Source organism: Triticum dicoccoides, chromosome 5A, assembly GCF_002162155.2.
Source record: "Triticum dicoccoides isolate Atlit2015 ecotype Zavitan chromosome 5A, WEW_v2.0, whole genome shotgun sequence".
Lineage (NCBI taxonomy): Eukaryota > Viridiplantae > Streptophyta > Magnoliopsida > Poales > Poaceae > Triticum > Triticum dicoccoides.
Window position 1 is genome coordinate 671,363,640 of NC_041388.1, and position 22,877 is coordinate 671,386,516.

A 22,877-nucleotide genomic window follows, 5' to 3' on the forward strand; every position below is an offset into this window, starting at 1 on the left:
GGAAGTAGATGACAAAACAAAAGGTGGTGTTCGATATTGCGATCAAGGAAGGAAAAAGAAGAGATAAAAACAACAATAACCGAAGGGCTAGACCACTGAGTTAACTACTCATGGTGGATCCCAGAACGGGTGCTCTAGGTGGGTTGCTCCTGCCTGGCGCCATAAGTCAGAAGTTCTTCTAATGCTTGCCATGGTTTCGATCAGGTTGGTTATCTTGTGCCTGAAGGTGCATTCGTTGCGCAGATGCCAGATGTCCCCTAACACCATGATGATCATTGTTTTGATTGCCTTTTTGTGCTCGGGTCTTGCTCCATTTATCATTTCTGCTATGATCTCCACAGCTTTGGTCTTGTCCCGCCATTTTGCAGGGTGTAAGGAGCTACAGCCGTTGCCTTGAGCAGTTCTTGTCCAGACTGGAGATGAAAAGGGGCACTTCCAAAACAGATGTTCAGAGGTTTCCAAGTTTATGAAGCAAAACTGACAAAAATATTCATTTGGCCATACTCTTCTCTGTAGCCGATTGTTACACCAGAGCCTGTTCTTTAACAGCAGCCAAACCATAAACTTTAGCCGAGCCGGTGCCCACGCATGCCATGGCATCTTTCTGAAGTTTGTCTTGATAATCCCTTGAAACTGGCAGTTGTATGCCGAGCTGGTGGAGAAGGATTCCAAGGCCTCGTGCTTCCACTGAATTGTGTCTCGGAGCTGGTCGTTGAGGTTTATGTTCTTCGAGATGAACCATCTGTTCACGCGGATCACCTCGGGCCAGAGATGTTGCGTGTTCCCATGCGCAAGATCCGCAATCCAAGTGTCATTCAGAAGTGCTGCTTGGACTATCATGTTCTTTCTTCTTGTGTGCTTGTGGAGCTCCGGAAACTCCATTTTCAGCATTCCTGCACCAGTCTAGGAGCAGTCCCAGAAGTTGGCTGTTTTCCCATCACCAAGGGTTACAATTGTTGAGGCGTTGAAAATATCTCTGTCTCCTTGGTCGCATGTGTAAGGGCATATTTATCCCTAAGGTGTTTTGGTGATTGATGACAATGTTTTTGCGGACTAATCGTGTGCCTTGAGTATTTCGGACATTTCACCATTAGGCACAAGACGGTTTGGTGCCCCTCGATGACTATTGAAGATGGTGTTTTTCTACGTTTCTTTTTGGTGGATTTGATTCGTAGGAAATCCGTAATATTAAGAGGGGGTCCGCTTTGGAATGGTTTGGGTGGAATCATCACGTACAGGTTTACTACTTTTGCACCGCCTTTCCATTAGCACAATGTAGCATGCTCCGTTTTTTCGTGTATATGCAAAAAGAAGGATTCCTAGTGTTGCTGTTCTGGGGCATGCAGTAGTACTGCTCTTCGGAGCGGTAGTACTGCAGGCCCCTGCGGTATTACCGCTCCTTGGGAGCCGTAGTACCGTGAGTCCTGGCATGGCACAACAACATGAGCGGAGGTAGGGGCGGATGTAATTTTTTACATCCGCTCCCTGCATGGTAGTACCGCGTGCCAAGTGCGATAGTACCGTGTCGGATTTTTGCACTGTTTGAAACTCAGCGGAAGTTGCCACTGATGTATTTTTATTTGTCTGCGCCCTTCCCAGGCTAGTCCAATCCTGCCTTGTGGTAGTACCGCAAGGGGGAGCGATAGTACCGCGCCAGCGGCAGTACCGCCCCCAGCTTCTATGCTACAGGCCTGGGCTAGCTCCTGCCGTGGCAGCGGTAGTACCGCGGTTCGTCGCGGTAGTACCGCTAGTTTGGTGCGGTAGTACTGCGGATCGCGGGCTGGTTAAGTGGATAACGGTTGGATTTGTCTCTCCACTATATAAGGGGTGTCTTCATCTTCTTCGAGTTGACCACCTCTTCCAATCCTAAGCTCCATTGTTGCTCCAAGCTCCATTTTTGCCCGATCTCTCTCCCTAGCCAATCAAACTTGTTGATTTTCTAGGGATTGGTTGAGAAAGCCCCGATCTACACTTCCACCAAGGGAAATTTGATTCCCCCCACTAATACCTTGCGGATCTTGTTACTCTTGGGTGTTTGAGCACCCTAGACAGCCGAGGTCACCGCGGAGCCATATTCCATTGTGGTGAAGCTTCGTGGTGTCGTTGGGAGCCTCCAATTTAGTTGTGGAGATTGCCCCAACCTTGTTTGTAAAGGTCCGGTCGCTGCCTCCAAGGGCACCAATAGTGGAATCACGGCATCTCGCATTGTGTGAGGGCGTGAGGAGAACACGGTGGCCCTAGTGGCTTCTTGGGGAGCATTGTGCCTCCACACCGCTCCAACGGAGACTTACTTCCCCTTAAAAGGAAGGAACTTTGGTAACACATCCTCGTCTTCACCGGCTCCACTCTTGGTTATCTCGTGCCTTTACTTGTGCAAGCTTATTTGTGTTATATCCCTTGCTTGCTTGTGTGCTTGTTCTTTTTGCATCATATAGGTTGCTCACATAGTTGCATATTGATACGTCTCCGTCGTATCTACTTTTCCAAACTCTTTTGCCCTTGTTTTGGACTCCAACTTGTATGATTTGAATGCAACTAACCCGGAGTGACGCTGTTTTCAGCAGAATTACCATGGTGTTGTTTTATGTGCAGAAAACAAATATTCTCGGAATGACTTGAAACTCCACGGAACATCTTAGAAAAAACAATAAAAAATCCTCATCAAAGATGAAGATCAGGGGGCCCACACCCTTCTCACGAGGGTGGGGGGCGCGCTCCCCACCCTAGGGCACGCCCCTACCTCGTGGGCCCCCTGGTGCGTCTCCGACTCCAACTCCACCTCCATATATTGAGTTTCGATGAGAAAAAAATCAGAGAGAAGAAATCATCGCGTTTTACGATACGGAGCCGCCGCCAAGCCCTAAAACCTCTTGGGAGGGCTGATCTGGAGTCCGTTCTATGCTCCGGAGAGGGGGATTCGTCGATGTCGTCATCATCAACCATCCTCCATCACCAATTTCATGATGCTCACCGCCGTGCGTGAGTAATTCCATCGTAGGCTTGCTGGACGGTGATGGGTTGGATGAGATTTATCATGTAATCGAGTTAGTTTTGTTAGGGTTTGATCCCTAGTATCCATTATGTTCTGAGATTGATGTTGCTATGACTTTGCTATGCTTAATGCTTGTCACTAGGGCCCGAGTTCCATGATTTCAGATCTGAACCTATTATGTTTTCATGAATATATGTGAGTTCTTGATCCTATCTTGCAAGTCTATAGTCACCTACTATGTGCTATGATCCGGCAACCCCGAAGTGACAATAATCGGGACCACTCCCGGTGATGACCCTAGTTTGAGGATTTCATGTATTCACTAGGTGCTAATGCTTTGTTCCGGTTCTCTATTAAAAGGAGGCCTTAATATCCCTTAGTTTCCAATAGGACCCCGCTGCCACGGGAGGGTAGGACAAAATATGGCATGCAAGTTCTTTTCCATAAGCACGTATGACTATTTACGGAATACATGCCTACATTACATTGATGAATTGGAGCTAGTTCTGTGTCACCCTATGTTATGACTGTTACATGATGAACCGCATCCGGCATAATTATCCATCACTGATCCGGTGCCTACGAGTTTTCCATATACTGGTTTACGCTTATTTACTTTCCCGCTGCTACTGTTACAATCACTACAAAAATACCAAAAACATTACTTTTGCTGTCTTTACTTTTGTTGCCGCTACCACCACTATCATATTACTTTGCTACTAAACACTTTGCTGCAGATACTAAGTTTCCAGGTGTGGTTGAATTGACAACTCATCTGCTAATACTTGAGAATATTCTTTGGCTCCCCTTGTGTCGAATTAATAAATTTGGGTTGAATACTCTACCCTCGAAAGTTATTGCGATCCCCTATACTTGTGGGTTATCAATACTAATTTCTGGCGCCGTTGCCGGGGAGCATAGCTCTATTCTTTGAGTCACTTGGGATTTATATCTGCTGGACACTATGAAGAACTTGAGAGATCCAAAAACCAAGATCTATCCCTCAACTATGAGGGGAGGTAAGGAACTGCCATCTAGCTCTGCACTTGATTCACCTTCTGTTATGAGTAAGTTTGCGACACCTACATCTGCTTCTGCTATTCGTTCTGATATGTCGCATGTTATTGATGATGCCACTTCTGCTATGCATGATACTTATGATGAAACTGCTTCTATGACTGATACTACTGTGCCCCTTAGTGAATTTCTTGATGAACAAATTGCTAGGGCTAGAGAAAAAGAAATTATTGAATCTGAATACGATGATGATAGTGATGATGAAAATATGCCTGTTATTCCTGAGGGCTATCTTTTTGATACGGAATCTTCTACCGCTATTTTTGCTTGTAAAGATAGATATGAGCTTAAGAGGTTATTAATTAAATGAAACAAAGAATCACTTAGAGATAAAATAAGACCTGACCCTGCTTTTGCTACTTCACCTATATGTGTTCCTGATAAGAATTATGAATTCTCTGTTGATCCTGATATAATTACTTTAGTTGAATCTGATCCGTTTTATGGCTATGAATCTGAAACAGTTATGGCACATCTTACTAAGTTAAATGATATAGATGCCCTATTCACTAATGATGAGAGATCGCGTTACTTTTATATACTCAAAACATTTCTATTCTCATTAAAGGGTGATGCTAAGATATGGTTTAATTCTCTTGATCCTAGTTGTGTGCGTAGTCCCCAGGATATGATTTATTACTTCTCTGCTAAATATTTCCCTGCTCATAAGAAACAAGCTGCTTTGAGGGAAATATACAACTTTGTGCAAATTAAAGAAGAGAGTCTCCCACAAGCTTGGGGGAGGCTTCTCAAGTTACTTAATTCTTTGCCTGATCATCCTCTTAAGAAACCTGAAATACTTGATATCTTTTATAATGGACTAACCGATGCTTCCAGAGATTACCTGGATAGTTATGCTGGTTCTCTTTTCAGGGAAAGAATACCGGATGAAGATGAAATTCTATTGAATAATATGTTGACAAATTAAAATAATTGGAAACCTCCTGAGCCAGCTCCTGAGCCAGCTCCTGAGCCATCTCCTGCTCCAATTACTGAGCCTATTCCTAAACCAACTCCGAAGAAGAGAGGGGTTTTATTTCTCAGTCCCGAAGATATGCAAGAGGCAAAGAAATCTATGAAAGAAAAAGGTATTAAAGCTGAAGACGTTAAGAATTTACCTCCTATTGAAGAAATACATGGTCTTAATATACCGCCTGTTGAAGAAACATATGATCTTAATTATTTATTCACTGAAGAACCTCTTGATCCCGATATCCCGACACAGGTAGTAAAGGTAAATTCTCTCTATAGATATGATAAAGCTGAAGTCCCTCCTACTAAAATTGCTAGTCAATGCTTGGATGAGTTTGATAATTTTATGTATAAGCAAGACGACTTCAATGCTTATTTTGGTAGACAATTAAAAGAAAATGCTTATATGATTAGACGCTTGGGTGAATATATGGCTAATATTAAAGGTGAACTTAAACTTGTTAGCAAACATGCTTCTATGGTTACCACTCAAGTAGAACAAGTACTTAAGGCTCAAAAAGAAGTGCTTAATGAAATTAATAGAAAGAAAAATGATTATGCTGTTAGAGTGGCTACTAGAACTGGTAGAATGACCCAGGAACCTTTGTATCCTGAAGGCCACCCTAAGAGAATCGAGCAAGATTCTCAAAGAAATAATATTGATGTTCCTAGCTCTTCTAAAAAGAAGAAAAGGAAAAATGATAGAACTATGCAAACTTCTAGTGAACCTATTACTGAACCACCTGATAATCCAAATGATATTTCTATGTCTGATGCTGAAACACAATCTGGTAATGAACATGAACCTAGTAAAAATATTAATGATGATGTTCATGATGATGCTCAACCTAGTAATGATAATGATGTAGAAATTGAACCTGCTGTTGATCTTAATAACCCACAATCAAAGAATCAACGTTATGATAAAAGAGACTTTGTTGCTAGGAAACATGGTAAAGAAAGGGGACCTTGGGTTCAGAAACCCATGCCTTTTCCTCCGAAACCATCCAAGAAAAAGGATGATGAGGATTTCGAGCGCTTTGCTGAAATGATTAGGCCTATCTTTTTGCGTATGCGATTAACTGATGTGCTCAAAACAAATCCTTATGCTAAATATATGAAGGATATCATTACTAATAAAAGAAAGATACCGGAAGCTGAAATTTCCACCATGCTTGCTAATTATACTTTTAAGGGTGGAATACCAAAGAAACTTGGAGACCTCGGAGTACCTACTATACCTTGCTCTGTTAAAAGAAATTATATCAAAACTGCTTTATGTGATCTTGGAGCCGGTGTTAGTGTTATGCCTCTCTCTTTATATCGTAGACTTGACTTGAATAAGCTGACACCAACTGAAATATCTTTGTAAATGGTTGATAAATCAACTGCTATACCTGTCGGTATTTGTGAGGATGTGCCCGTTGTGGTTGCAAACGTTACTATTTTAACGGACTTTGTTATTCTTGATATTCCCGAGGATGATAGTATGTCTATTATTCTTGGAAGACCTTTTCTTAATACTACAGGGGCTGTTATTGATTGCAACAAAGGCAATGTCACTTTTCGTGTTAATGGTAATGAGCATACTGTACACTTTCCGAGGAAACAACCTCAAGTTCATAGTATCAACTCTATTGGAAAAATTCCATCGATTATATTTGGAGGTTTTGAATTTCCTCTTCCTACTGTCAAAAAGAAATATGATATTCTTATTATTGGGGATGTGCATATCCCTGTTGAGGTAACTTAGTGTTATTCGAAATTTCTCCGGTTTCATGATTATCGAAATGAGTTTGTTAACAAGACTTGATCAACCTTGTTAGTGGATTCTTTTTGATGAGCATGAGATGGATGAAACTAGAAGCACAAGCTTCTGTACCCTCTCTATATTTTCTGTTATTTAGATTAAATAAAGTAAAAATAGTATTTTCTGTCTGTTTCCTGACTTATCTGTGCAATATAAAAATATCCCGAAAATAAAAGTCCTCAGAATGCCATGCCAATTTAATATGATTTTTTCAGCAATATTTGAGGATTTACTATGCAAAAATTACCGCGGGAGGAGCTGCCACCTGGCCACGAGGGTGGTGGGTGCCCCCCCCCCTATAGGGCGTTCCCCCTGCCTTGTGGGCCCACGGTGGCCCTCCTCCACTTATCCCAGCACCCATCTTCTTCATCTATCTCACACAAACCTGAAAAACCAACTCAAGCATGAGTTCCAGCCACTTTTGCTGCGATTTTCGATCTCCTTGCTCAAATCACCTCTCGCAAAACTGCTTGGGGAGATTGTTCCTTGGTATGTGACTCCTCCATTGGTCCAATTAGTTTTTGTTCTAGTGCTTTATTCTTTGCAAATTTGTGCTGCATAGGTGGCCATGTTCTTGAGCTTGCATGTCAAATTTATATGGTTCCAAGTAGTTCTAATGCTTGATTTAGGCTCTAGGCACTTGTAGGAGTAGTTGCTATCAGTTTTATTGAGTTTGGTTCATTTTTGTTTGAAGTTACTAAAAATTTCAGAATTTTTCAGAGAAAATCAATATGTTTAGAAAGATATTCCAAGGTGGTTCCTCTAAGAAGCAAGGACCTAGGATTGCTATGCGCGATGCTGACGAGGATCCACCAAGAGACGCTCCAGTACGGCCTTGCGAATGGCCGTCGGAAAATTTTATGGACCGTGCGGGAATTAAAGAAGAATTCAAAGCATATTTGCGCAATGCTGGTCTTGAGGATGTTGAGGCTAACAAATGCCCCCAGTATCATGATCTCACAAGTTCATTTGTGAGGAGGTTTGAGTATTCATCTTCGCGTAATTCTCCTTCAGTCAGGTTTGATCTTTATGACAAATCTTATACCATGGACCTAGAGGATTTCACTTCTGCTTGTGAACTTCCATCATGGGGCAGTATTAGGGATCCCCCTAAATCTGAATTTAGAAACTTTCTTGCTAGTATAACTGTGGGGGAATCTAGAGATATAACGCAGGCTACCATAGGGAGCATTCACTTTCCTGCTATACATTATTTTGCTCTCTTCATCGGTAGATGCATAAATGCTAAGGATGAAGCATGTCACATGTGTGTCCCTGATCTTAGCATTCTTAGGAGTGCTGTGTTAGGAGACCAATCTTATAATATGGGAGCCATTGTAGCTCGTAGGTTGCATCACAATAGGCATAATGGAGATTTCTTTGGAGGAATTTATGCAACCTGCTTAGCTCATTTTCTTGAGATAGACAATCGTGAGGGTGATATGGAGTTGCCTCCTGCATATTTAGATTATGACTCTATGTCCTTGCACCAGTTTGTCGAGAGGCCTGAATCACCTCTCTTATATCATTTAATTTTTGATAAACGACGTGTTTTCCGTATTACTCTCCCTGCTCCTACATTCTTTGATTCGCAGACAAAAGGAAGATATGTTATTACCAGAGAGGAGGCAGAAGAGTACGAGAGGAGAGCGGAGGCAGCTCAACTCCACGCTGCAGCACAGCATGCGATAACCGCTTCACATCAGTATGATCCCAACTATTCCTCCTCATCACAGTACGACCCCAACAACTATTATTATGGATATCCGCCAGGCCAGCCGTGGCCATAGACCAACTTAGGCCAAAAGCCTAAGCTTGGGGGAGTACGTATTTCTCACCGACATTACATTTATGTTCACACACACTCATTGCTAGATGTCGGTGCTCATACTTTTTCACTATAATATCCATGCTAGTTTATTTTCTTTTTCCTGCTTTCTTCTTGTGTGTTTGTTAAACCTTAAGAAAAACCAAAAAAATTTAGTAGTTGTTTATTTTTTTGCTGTAGTAGTAATAATTAAAAAGAAAACCCAAAATATTTCATGTTCTTCTTTTGCTTGTTGGGAGCTTTCCCGTGTAAATAGTTTTATTTCTTTTCTTTTCTTTGGGGGTCAGTAGGAGAAGACCATAATTAAATTGTTGAAGTGGCTCTTATATGCATTATTGTTGATTTAACCAAGAGCCCATATTGCCTTGTCTTCTCCTGTTTATTGAATGCTCGCAGATTCCAGCTTAGTCCAATGCACGTGCACTCTTATTATTATTCACACCATTCGGTCGTGCAAGTGAAAGGCAATTATGATGATATATGATGGACTGACTGAGATGAGAAAAGCTGGTATGAACTCGACCTCTTTTGTTTTTGTAAATATGATGAGCCCGTCGTTCTTGATTCAGCTTATTATGAATAAACATGTTTGCAATAACAATTAGAGATCAGAGTTGCTTGTGCCATGCTTGATTAGCTATGAGCTATAATGATTTACCTTGTGTGCCAACATGCTATTGAGATGATTATGATGTGGTATGATGGGGTGGTATCCTCTTTTGAATGATTTAAGTGACTTGACTTGGCACATGTTCACGCATGTAGTTGAAACAAATCAACATAGCCTTCATGATATTTATGTTCATGGTGGATTATATCCTACTCATGCTTGCATCCAATGTTTATTAATTTTAATGCATGTACATGGCTGTTGTCGCTCTCTAGTTGGTCGCTTCCCAGTCTTTTGCTAGCCTTCACTTGTATTAAGCGGGAATACTGCTTGTGCATCCAATCCCTTAAACCCCAAAGTTATTCCAGATGAGTCCACCATACCTTCCTATATGCGATATCTACCTGCCGTTCCAAGTAAATTTGTATGTGCCAAACTCTAAACATTCAAATAAACATTCTGTTTTGTATGCTCGAATAGCTCATGTATCAACAAAGGCTGTCCTTATCTTCCGTGTTAGGCGGGTTATTCTCAAGAAGAGTGGACTTCGCTCCTCACTCACGAGAAAATGGCTGGTCACCGGGATGCCCAGTCCCATGCTTTATGCAAACTAAATCAAAATTAATTGCAAACAAAACTCCCCCTGGGACCTGATGTATGTTGGAGGCACTTGTTGTTTCGAGCAAGCCATGGATTGATGCTTGTTGGTAGAGGGGGGGGTATAAACTTTACCATTCTGTTTGGGAACCGCCTATAATGTGTTTAGCATGGAAGATATCGCCATCTCTTAGTTGTTACGTTGACAATGAAAGTATACCGCTCAAAATACAATTTATCTCTATTTCAAAACCGAGCTCTAGCACCTCTACGAATCCCTGATTCCCTCTACGAAGGGCCTATCCATTTACTTTTATGTCGAGTCATCACCCTCTTATTAAAAAGCACTAGTTGGAGAGCACAGCTGTCATTTGCATTCATCACTGTTAATTTATATTGGGTATGACTATGATTGGATCTTTTTTACCATGAATTACAATGTCTAGTCAGTCCTTGATCTTTAAAGGTGCTCTGCATTTATGTTTTGCAGTCTCAGAAAGGGCTAGCGAGATACCATCTTATTATATCATATTATGATTGTTTTGAGAAAGTGTTGTCATCCGAGATTTATTATTATGACTTGCTAGTTGATTATGCTATTGATATGAGTAATGATGAGACCTGAAAATTACTGCAAGTGTGGTTAGTTATGATCTATGTTGAAAACTTGAATGCTGGCTTGACATAGTTACAACAACAAGAGCAACCAGAGTTTGTAAAAGTTTTTCTTTCTTTCTTTTAGTTTGTCAACTAAATTGCTTGAGGACAAGCAAGGGTTTAAGCTTGGGGGAGTTGATACGTCTCCGTCGTATCTACTTTTCCAAACTCTTTTGCCCTTGTCTTGGACTCTAACTTGTATGATTTGAATGGAACTAACCTGGACTGACGCTGTTTTCAGCAGAATTACCATGGTGTTGTTTTATGTGCAGAAAACAAATATTCTCAGAATGATCTGAAACTCCACGGAACATCTTAGAAAAAACAATAAAAAATCCTCGCCAAAGATGAAGACCAGGGGGCCCACACCCTTCTCACGAGGGTGGGGGGCGCACCCCTCCCCTAGGGCACGCCCCCCTGCCTCGTGGGCCCCTGTTGCGTCTCCGACTCCAACTCCACCTCCATAGATTGAGTTCCGATGAGGAAAAAACAGAGAGAAGAAATCATTGCGTTTTACGATACGGAGCCGCCGCCAAGCCCTAAAACCTCTCGGGAGGGCTGATCTGGAGTCCATTCTGGGCTCCGGAGAGGGGGATTCGTCGCCTTCGTCATCATCAACCATCCTCCATCACCAATTTCATGATGCTCACCACCGTGCGTGAGTAATTCCATCGTAGGCTTGCTGGACGGTGATGGGTTGGATGAGATTTATCATGTAATCGAGTTAGTTTTGTTAGGGTTTGATCCCTAGTATCCATTATGTTCTGAGATTGATGTTGCTATGACTTTGCTATGCTTAATGCTTGTCACTAGGGCCCGAGTGCCATGATTTCAGATCTGAACCTATTATGTTTTCATGAATATATGTGAGTTCTTGATCCTATCTTGCAAGTCTATAGTCACCTACTATGTGCTATGATCCGGCAACCCTGAAGTGACAATAATCGGGACCACTCCCGGTGATGACCCTAGTTTGAGGAGTTCATGTATTCACTATGTGCTAATTCTTTGTTCCGGTTCTCTATTAAAAGGAGGCCTTAATATCCCTTAGTTTCCAATAGGACCCCGCTATCACGGGAGGGTAGGACAAAAGATGTCATGCAAGTTCTTTTCCATAAGCACGTATGACTATTTACGGAGTACATGCCTCATCTCTTTATTAAGGACTTTGACGTCCGAAGAGTATGGTTGACACCGTAGACGGTGTGGAGGAGCACTCCGGTGTGAATCTGATCTCGTCTACGGCCGATGGGGGAACCGCGGTCTCTCGTGAGGAATTCAATGTGGCTTTGGACACATTGAAAACCTCCATGACGACCGAGGTTGAAAGCATGTTTAATAAGTTCCTAGAAGGGCTTAAACTATCCACCGCACCGTTGAAAGTGGGTGATCTCACTAACAAGGTGACGGATGCTAACTGCGACAAGAGGGAAGCGCAAGCATTCAACGCCTGCAACTATGAAGTGGTGCAAGATGAAGCCGATGAGTTAGCAATGAAAGAAGATGAAGAACCTCATGAGCTTTATCAGAGAGTAACCAAACTCGTGGTCTCACTCTAAGATCATGGGAGCAAGGACACGGATGACAATTGGATCAAGCATAAATTCCTCAAGGCAATGATGCCTTACCACGAGGCCATGTTCTCCGTCATTCGTCAAAGGCCGTACTTCCACACCTTGTCCTCAAGTGAAGTGTTGGATGAGTTTGTGGCTATGAGAATCTTGGACAAGACCGTCGACAATGCGGTGCTACGTTCTCAAACAGCAAAGAAGCCCAACCTTGCATTAAAGGCCAAGGTTAGTGTGGAAGAAGAGGACGAAGAGGAAGAAGAGGAGAGCAACCCCGAAGATACAAAGTATGCCTATCATGAACACATGGCTCTTGCTTCAAGGCAATTTTGGAGCAAGAAGAACTCAAGGACCAACTTCAACAAGAACAACTCAAGTGGCGCGAAGGTCAAGCAACGTGTGAGGACTTGCTATAATTGTGGCAATGTGATCCATTTTGTTGCGGGATGCCCTTATGAGAAGGGGGAAGACAATGGTGGCAAGCTCATCCGAAAGGACAAAGCCAAGTCTTTCCCCAACAAGAGCAACTTCATCAAGAAGACTCCTCCCAAGGCGTTGGTGGTACAAGAAGAGTACAATGAGGATGATGATGATGATGATGAAGATGGTGAGCCAATTTCCATGGCCTCCATAACCATTGCGACAACTCCACGGGTGTCACTCTTCGACTCACCCAATGAGAGCATCACCGCCAAGTGCCTCGTGGCTAAAGCCACCAACAAGGTAACCCACAAGATCAAAACTACCATCATTAATAATCCTTCTTTGACGGATTGCATTGATGAACATGAGGGATCTAATGTGAAGGAGAATGAGTTTGAGTGCTCTATGGGTAAACTCAAGGGTAAATCCAAGAAGCACTTCGTTGCTCTCTTGGAACAACTTGGTGAAGCCAATGCCATGATCGAGGCTCACGAAGATACCATCTCCAAGATGGAGGGGCATAGTCGTGACTATGTCGATGAGATTATGGATCTTTCCAATGCTCTTGAGGAAGAGTGTGGTCTTTGTTTGGCTCTTGAGGAGTCACACAACGATGATCATGCTAAGTTAAAGAAAGATCTTGATCATGCTCTTGTTGTTTCTCGTGTGCTAAACTCCGAGAAGGCCAAGCTTGGGGTTGATCTTGCTAGACTCAAAGAGGAGTTTGACTTACTTGACAAGGCTCACAAGGTCTTGAAGGGTGCTCATGCTAGCCTCAAAGAGTCTCATGATCAACTTCAAGTAAAGCTAACCAAGGAGAAAGCCACATTTCCTCATATGATGTTAATTGATAATGCAAATGCTACCAACCCGTATTGTGAGCATGTGCATCTTGTTGATGAGAATGCTAAGTAGAAAGAGTAACTTGAGAAAGGCCTTGTGTCTTGCATACAAGGCGAGAAGAACCTCAACGACCTTTTGAGCAATCAAAAGGAAGTTGTGGCCAAGGAAGGGATTGGGTACGCGCCCAAGTCCAAGAACAAGAAGAAGAATGACAAGGCCAATCGACCTTCCCCTCTCAAGCAAACCTTTGTGAAGGAGGGAGAGGGTGCTACTAAGGAGAAGAAGAAGAACACCATGAAGGGTAGTGATGCCAAGAAGGGAAACACTTCCCTTCCCAACAAAGCCGATGACTTTAACCCTTCTTATGTGTTGTGACGTGCTAGTGATGGGCATGTTTATGCCAAATTTGTTGGTTCTCCTTATGAGTACATTGGATGGTCTATTTGGGTTCCTAAGACCCTTGTTACTAACATCAAAGGACCCATTACAAAATGGGTACCTAAAACCAAGCATTGATCTCTTGTAGGTGTTTTCTTCCGGTGGGGGATCATGGTTGCTCGATAGTGGAGCCACTAATCATATGATCGGAAGCAAGGACTTGGTGGTGGATGTTCACAAGATTCCACCTATGCCCACCAATGTTGAGTGTGGTGATGCCTCGTCCTCTAAGGTATTGGGGCTTGGCAAGGTTGTCATTTCTCATGATCTCACGATTGAGAAGGTCATGCTTGTAGAGTCCCTTGCATACAATCTACTTTCCGTTCGTCAACTTGCACTCATGGGATTTGCCACTTTCTTTGATGTTGATACCCTGGCCCTCTTGTAGAGCAAGACTCTTAAAGTAGCCTTTGTTGGGCATGTCGAGAACGGTCTCTATGTGATTAACTTTTCGGAGCAACCCACTAAGATCACGACATGCCTAATGGCTAAAGTTGATGTGGGATGGCTTTGGCATCGCCGTTTAGCCCATGTCAATATGAGATATTTGCAAAGTCTTCTCAAGGGGGACCATGTCCGTGGACTAACCAATGTTAGTTTTGCCAAAGATCGTGCTTGCAGTGCTTGTATCGAAGGAAAGCTTCATGAAAAGGCTCACCCTCCCACAACTATCATTTACTCGAAGAGGCCTTTGGAGCTCCTTCACTTGGATCTCTTTGGGCCTCCATCCTTTGATAGCCTTGGGGGTATAAAGTATTGCTTAGTGATTGTGGATTATTATTCAAGATACACCTGGGTATACTTCTTCAAGAGGAAGAGCGAGACCCAACAAACCGTCATTGACTTTGCAAATGAAGCCCAACGACAACACAATGCAAAGATCTTGACAATAAGAAGCGACAACGGCACCGAGTTCAAGAACTACACCTTGGAAGAGTTTCTTAGTGATGAGGGGATCAAGCATCAATATTCCGCACCATACACCCCTCAACAAAATGGTGTAGTGGAGAGGAAGAACCGGACGTTGATGGATGCGGCAAGGACCATGATGGTGGAGTTCAAGTCTCCATACAAGTTTTGGGCCGAAGCCATCAACACCACATGTCATGCAAGAACTTGACTCCATATGAGATTCTCACCGGTAACAAGCCCAACCTCAAGTACTTCCGGGTGTTCGGGTGTAAGTGTTTCATTCTCAAGAAAGGTGTTCGGTTGTCTAAATTTGAGGCTAGAGCTTATGAGGGCATATTTTTTGGTTATGCTACAAACTCTCATGCTTACCGTGTCCTCAATAAGTCCACTGGACTTATTGAGAAGACGTGTAACATGGAGTTTGATGAGAATAACGGCTCCCAAGTGGAGCAAAGTGGCACTTGTGATGTAGGTGATGAAATTCCTCCCCAATCCATAAGAAGAATGTGAGTTGGTTTTATCCTACCCATTGAGGAACCCCTTGTGGCCGAAGGAGAAGGACAATTCTACACTCACGTGGAGCCATCACCAACCCAAGGCCCACACGCTTCCGAAGAACAAAGTGAAGGCCCTCAACCTCATGAACAAGACCAAGGGCAAAACCTATCTCAAGACGGTGTCGTATCTCCAAGTGATGCCCAAGGTCAAGTTCTCTTCTCCGAGCAAGTTAAAGATCAAGAGCAACCTCAAGATCAAGGAAAAGCTCAAGATGACGCTCAAGATGATCAAGTGACCGCACCTCAGCTCACCCCAAGGAGGAATTGGAGCGTCGTGCCGCCAAGATCGCTTCCAAGCTCACAACCAAGGGCCATCTCATGAGAAATGTGCTTGGAAGCATTTGAAAGGGGGTAAGCACTCGTAGACAATTGGCAAACTATTGTGAACATCACGCATTTGTCTCTTGTGTTGAACCCCAAAAGGTCTATGAGGTGCTCGAAGATCCGGATTGGCTCAATGCCATGCATGAAGAACTCAACAACTTCGAATACAACAAGGTGTGGAGATTGGTGCCAAGGCCAACGGGGAACCACAATGTCATTGGAACCAAGTGGATATTCAAGAACAAGCAAGATGCTCATGGAATTATCATTGCAACAAGGCTCGGTTGGTAGCACAAGGCTACTGCCAAGTCAAGGGTATCGACTATGGTGAAACCTTTGCTCCCGTTGCTCGCCTTGAATCCATTCACATGTTGATTGCTTATGCTTCTCATCATAACTTTAAGTTGCAACAAATGGATGTGAAGAGTGCTTTTCTTAATGGTCCTATTAATGAGCCGGTGTATGTCAAACAACCCCCCGGGTTTGAGGATCCCTACTTCCCAGATCATGTGCATCAACTCGATAAGGCACTCTATGGCCTTAAACAAACCCCATGTGCATGGTATGACCACCTTACCGAGTTGTTGCAAGATTGTGGCTTTGAAGTTGGGAAAATCGACCCCACTCTTTTTACTAAGAAGGTCAAAGGGGAGTTGTTTGTGTGCCAACTATATGTTGATGATATTATCTTTGGTTCCCCTAACAAAGCTTTCAATGAGGAATTTGCCGCTCTCATGACCTCAAAATTCAAGATGTCTTCGATGGGAGAGTTGAAGTTCTTTCTCAGTTTTGAAGTCAAGCAAAGAAGAGAATGAACCTTGATCAACCAAGCCAAATATACTCAAGACATGCTCAAGAGGTTCAAGCTAAGTGATGTCAAGCTGACCTCCACTCCAATGCCCGTCAAATGCCAACTTGACATCGATCCCAGTGGTAAAGCAGTGGATCAAAAGGTATATCGCTCCATGATTGGCTCCTTGCTTTACCTTTGTGCATCTAGACAGGATATCATGTTGAGTGTGGAAATTTGTGCATGGTTTTAAGCCGCACCTAAGGAAAGCCACTTTGTGGCGATCAAGCGAATCTTTCGATATTTGGCTCATACCCCAAACTTTGGCTTATGGTACCCAAGAGGAGAAAACTTCAAGCTTGTAGGTTATTCGGACTCCGATTGGGCGGGAGACAAAGTGGATAGGAAGTCCACTTCCGGAGGGTGCCAATTTCTTGGTTGCTCTTTGGTGAGTTGTGTTGGGAATGTAGTAATTTCAAAAAAATTCCTAAGCACATGCAAGATCATGGTGATGCATAGCAACGAGAGGGGAGAGTGTTGTCCATGTACCCTCGTAGACCGAAAGCGGAAGTGTTAGCACAACGCGGTTGATGTAGTCGTACGTCTTCACGATCCGACCGATCAAGTACCGAACGCACGGCACCTCCGAGTTTAGCACACGTTCAGCCCGATGACGTCCCTCGAACTCCGATCCAGCCGAGTGTTGAGGGAGAGTTTCGTCAGCACGACGGCGTGGTGACGATGTTGATGTTCTACCGACGCAGGGCTTCGCCTAAGCACCGCTACGATATTATCGAGGTGGACTATGGTGGAGGGGGGCACCGCACACGGCTAAAAGATCAACTTGATCAATTGTTGTGTCTCTGGGGTGCCCCCTTGCCCCCGTATATAAAGGAGCAAGGGGGTGCGGCCGGCCAGGGAGAGGGAGCGTCATGAGGAGTCCTACTCCCACCGGGAGTAGGACTCTCCCAATTCCTATTTGGAATAGGATTCGGGAGGGGGAAAGAGGAGGGAGAGAAGGAAGGAGGGGCGTCGGCCCCCTCTCCTTGTCCTATTCAAACTAGGGGGGAGGGGCGCGCGGCCCACCCCTGGCCGCCTCTTCTCTTCTCCGTAAAGGCCCACTAAGGCCCATTTACCTCCCGGGGGGTTCCGGTAACCTCCCGGTACTCCGGTAAAATCCCGATTTCACCCGGAACACTTCCGATATCCAAACATAGGCTTCCAATATATCAATCTTCATGTCTCGACCATTTCGAGACTCCTCGTCATGTCTGTGATCACATCCGGGACTCCGAACAACCATCGGTACATCAAAACATATAAACTCATAATAAATGTCATCGTAATGTTAAGCGTGCAGACCCTACGGGTTCGAGAACTATGTAGACATGACCGAGACACGTCTCCGGTCAATAAACAATAGCGGAACCTGGATGCTCATATTGACTCCCACATATTCTACGAAGATCTTTATCGGTCAGACCGCATAACAACATACGTTGTTCCTTTTGTCATCTGTATGTTACTTGCCCGAGATTCGATCGTCGGTATCTTAATACCTAGTTCAATCTCATTAGCGGCAAGTCTCTTTACTCGTTCTGTAATACATCATCCCACAACTAACTCATTAGTTGCAATGCTTGCAAGGCTTAAGTGATGTGCATTACCGAGAGGGCCCAGAGATACCTCTCCGACAATCGAAGTGACAAATCCTAATCTCGAAATACGCCAACCCAACAAGTACCTTCGGAGACACCTGTAGAGCACCTTTATAATCACCCAGTTACGTTGTGACGTTTGGTAGCACACAAAGTGTTCCTCCGGTAAACGAGAGTTGCATAATCTCATAGTCATAGGAACATGTATAAGTCATGAAGAAAGCAATAGCAACATACTAAACGACCGTGTGCTAAGCTAACGGAATGGGTCATGTCAACCACATCATTCTCCTAATGATGTGATCTCGTTAATCAAATGACAACTCATGTCTATGGCTAGGAAACATAACCATCTTTGATCAACAAGCTAGTCAAGTAAAGGCATAGTAGAGACACTTTGTTTGTCTATGTATTCACACATGTATTATGTTTCCGGTTAATACAATTCTAGCATGAATAATAAACATTTATCATGATATAAGGAAATAAATAATAACTTTATTATTGCCTCTAGGGCATATTTCCTTCAGTCTCCCACTTGCAATAGAGTCAATAATCTAGATTACACTGTAATGATTCTAACACCCATGGAGCCTTGGTGCTGATCATGTTTTGCTCGTGGAAGAGGCTTAGTCAACGGGTCTGCAACATTCAGATCCGTATGTATCTTGCCAATTTCTATGTCTCCCTCCTGGACTAAATCCCGGATGGAATTGAAGCGTCTCTTGATATGCTTGGTTCTCTTGTGAAATCTGGATTCCTTCGCCAAGGCTATTGCTCCAGTATTGTCACAAAAGATTTTCATTGGACCCGATGCACTAGGTATGACACCTAGATAGGATATGAACTCCTTCATCCAGACTCCTTCATTTGCTGCTTCCGAAGTAGCTATGTACTCTGCTTCACATGTAGATCCCGCCACAATGCTTTGTTTAGAACTGCACCAACTGACAGCTCCATCGTTTAATGTAAACACGTATCTGGTTTGCGATTTAGAATCGTTTGGATCAGTGTCAAAGCATGCATCAACGTAACCGTTTACGATGAGCTCTTTGTTACCTCCATAAACGAGAAACATATCCTTAGTCCTTTTCAGGTACTTCAGGATGTTCTTGACCGCTGTCCAGTGATCCACTCCTGGATTACTTTGGTACCTCCCTACTAGACTTATAGCAAGGCACACATCAGGTCTGGTACATAGCATTGCATACATGATAGAGCCTATGGCTGAAGCATAGGGAACATCTTTCATTTTCTTTCTATCTTCTGCAGTGGTCGGGCATTGAGTCTTACTCAACTTCACACCTTGTAATACAGGCAAGAACCCTTTCTTTGCTTGATCCATTTTGAACTTCTTCAAAACTTTGTCAAGGTATGTGCTTTGTGAAAGTCCAATTAAGCGTTTTGATCTATCTCTATAGATCTTAATGCCTAATATGTAAGCAGCTTCACCGAGGTCTTTCATTGAAAAACTCTTATTCAAGTATCCCTTTATGCTATCCAGAAATTCTATATCATTTTCAATCAGTAATATGTCATCCACATATAATATCAGAAATGCTACAGAGCTCCCACTCACTTTCTTGTAAATACATGCTTCTCCAAAAGTCTGTACAAAACCAAATGCTTTAATCACACTATCAAAGCGTTTATTCCAACTCCGAGAGGCTTGCACCAGTCCATAAATGGATCGCTGGAGCTTGTACACTTTATTAGCTCCCTTTGGATCAACAAAACCTTCCGGTTGCATCATATACAACTCTTCTTCCAGAAATCCATTCAGGAATGCAGTTTTGACATCCATTTGCCAAATTTTATAATCATAAAATGCGGCAACTGCTAACATGATTCAGATAGACTTAAGCATCACTACGGGTGAGAAGGTCTCATCGTAGTCAATCCCTTGAACTTGTCGAAAACCTTTTGCAACAAGTCGAGCTTTGTAGACAGTAACATTACCGTCGGCGTCAGTCTTCTTCTTGAAGATCCATTTATTCTCAATTGCTTGCCGATCATCGGGCAAGTCAACCAAAGTCCATACTTTGTTCTCATACATGGATCCCATCTCAGATTTCATGGCTTCAAGCCATTTTGCGGAATCTGGGCTCACCATCGCTTCTTCATACTTCGTAGGTTCATCATGATCTAGTAGCATAACTTCCAAAACAGGATTACCGTACCACTCTGGTGCGGATCTTACTCTATTTGACCTACGCGGTTCAGTAACAACTTGATCTGAAGTTTCATGATCATCATCATTAACTTCCTCACTAATTGGTGTAGGTGTCGCAAAAACCGATTTCTGTGATGAACTACTTTCCAATAAGGGAGCAGGTACAGTTACCTCATCAAGTTCTACTTTCCTCCCACTCACTTCTTTCAAGAGAAACTCCTTCTCTAGAAAAACTCCGAATTTAGCAACAAAAGTCTTGCCTTCGGGTCTGTGATAGAAGGTGTACCCAACAGTCTCCTTTGGGTATCCTATGAAGACACATTTCTCTGATTTGGGTTCGAGCTTATCAGGTTGAAGCTTTTTCACATAAGCATCGCAGCCCCAAACTTTTAGAAACGACAACTTTGGTTTCTTGCCAAACCATAGTTCATAAGGCGTCGTCTCAACAGATTTCGATGGTGCCCTATTTAACGTGAATGCGGCTGTCTCTAAAGCATAACCCCAAAACGATAGCGGTAAATCAGTAAGAGACATCATAGATCGCACCATATCTAGTAAAGTATGATTACGACGTTCGGACACACCATTACGCTGTGGTGTTCCAGGTGGCGTGAGTTGCGAAACTATTCCGCATTGTTTCAAATGAAGACCAATCTCATAACTCAAATATTCTCCTCCACGATCAAATCGTAGAAACTTTATTTTCTTGTTACGATGATTTTCAACTTCACTCTGAAATTCTTTGAATTTTTCAAACGTTTCAGACTTATGCTTCATTAAGTAGATATACCCATATCTGCTTAAATCATCTATGAAGGTGAGAAAATAACGATATCTGCCACGAGCCTCAATATTCATCGGACCACATACATCTGTATGTATGATTTCCAACAAATCTGTTGCTCTCTCCATAGTTCCGGAGAATGCCGTTTTAGTCATCTTGCCCATGAGGCACGGTTCGCAAGTACCAAGTGATTCATAATCAAGTGGTTCCAAAAGTCCATCAGTATGGAGTTTCTTCATGCGCTTTACACCGATATGACCTAAACGGCAGTGCCACAAATAAGTTGCACTATCATTATCAACTCTGCATCTTTTGGCTTCAATATTATGAATATGTGTATCACTACTATCGAGATTCAACAAAAATAGACCATTCTTCAAGGGTGCATGACCATAAAAGATATTACTCATATAAATAGAACAACCATTATTCTCTGATTTAAATGAATAACTGTCTCGCATCAAACAAGATCCAGATATAATGTTCATTCTCAACGCTAGCACCAAATAACAATTATTTAGGTCTAATACTAATCCCGAAGGTAGATGTAGAGGTAGTGTGCCGACCGCGATCACATCGACTTTGGAACCATTTCCCACGCGCATCGTCACCTCGTCCTTAGCCAATCTTCGCTTAATCCGTAGCCCATGTTTCGAGTTGCAAATATTAGCAACAGAACCAGTATCGAATACCCAGGTGCTACTGCGAGCATTAGTAAGGTACACATCAATAACATGTATATCACATATACCTTTGTTCACCTTGCCATCCTTCTTATCTGCCAAATACTTGGGGCAGTTCCGCTTCCAGTGACCAGTCTGCTTGCAGTAGAAGCACTCAGTCTCAGGCTTAGGTCCAGACTTGGGTTTCTTCTCTTGACCAGCAACTTGCTTGTTGTTCTTCTTGAAGTTCCCCTTCTTCTTCCCTTTGCCCTTTTCTTGAAACTGGTGGTCTTATTGACCATCAACACTTGATGCTCCTTCTTGATTTCTACCTCCGCAGCCTTTAGCATTGCGAAGAGCTCGAGAATCGTCTTATCCATCCCTTGCATATTATAGTTCGTCACGAAGCTCTTGTAGCTTGGTGGCAGTGATTGGAGAATTCTGTCAATGACGCTATCATCTAGAAGATTAACTCCAAGTTGAATCAAGTGATTGCAATACCCAGACATTTTGAGTATATGCTCACTGACAGAACTATTCTCCTCCATCTTGCAGCTATAGAACTTATTGGAGACTTCATATCTCTCAACTCGGGCATTTGCTTGAAATATTAACTTCAACTCCTGGAACATCTCATATGCTCCATGACATTCAAAATGTCGTTGAAGTCCCGGTCCTAAGCCGTAAAGCATGGCACATTGAACTATCGAGTAGTCATCAGCTTTGCTCTGCCAGACGTTCTTAACGTCATCAGTTGCATCAGCAGCAGGCCTGGCACCCAGCGGTGCTTCTAGGACGTAATTCTTCTGTGCAGCAATGAGGATAATCCTCAAGTTATGGACCCAGTCCGTGTAATTGCTACCATCATCTTTCAACTTTGCTTTCTCAAGGAACGCATTAAAATTCAATGGAACAATAGCACGGGCCATCTATCTACAATCAACATAGACAAGCAAGATACTATCAGGTACTAAGTTCATGATAAATTTAAGTTCAATTAATCATATTACTTAGAAATCCCACTTAGATAGACATCCCTCTAATCCTCTAAGTGATCACGTGATCCAAATCAACTAAACCATGTCTGATCATCACATGAGATGGAGTAGTTTCAATGGTGAACATCACTATGTTAATCATATCTACTATATGATTCACGCTTGACCTTTCGGTCTCCGTGTTCCGAGGCCATATCTGTTATA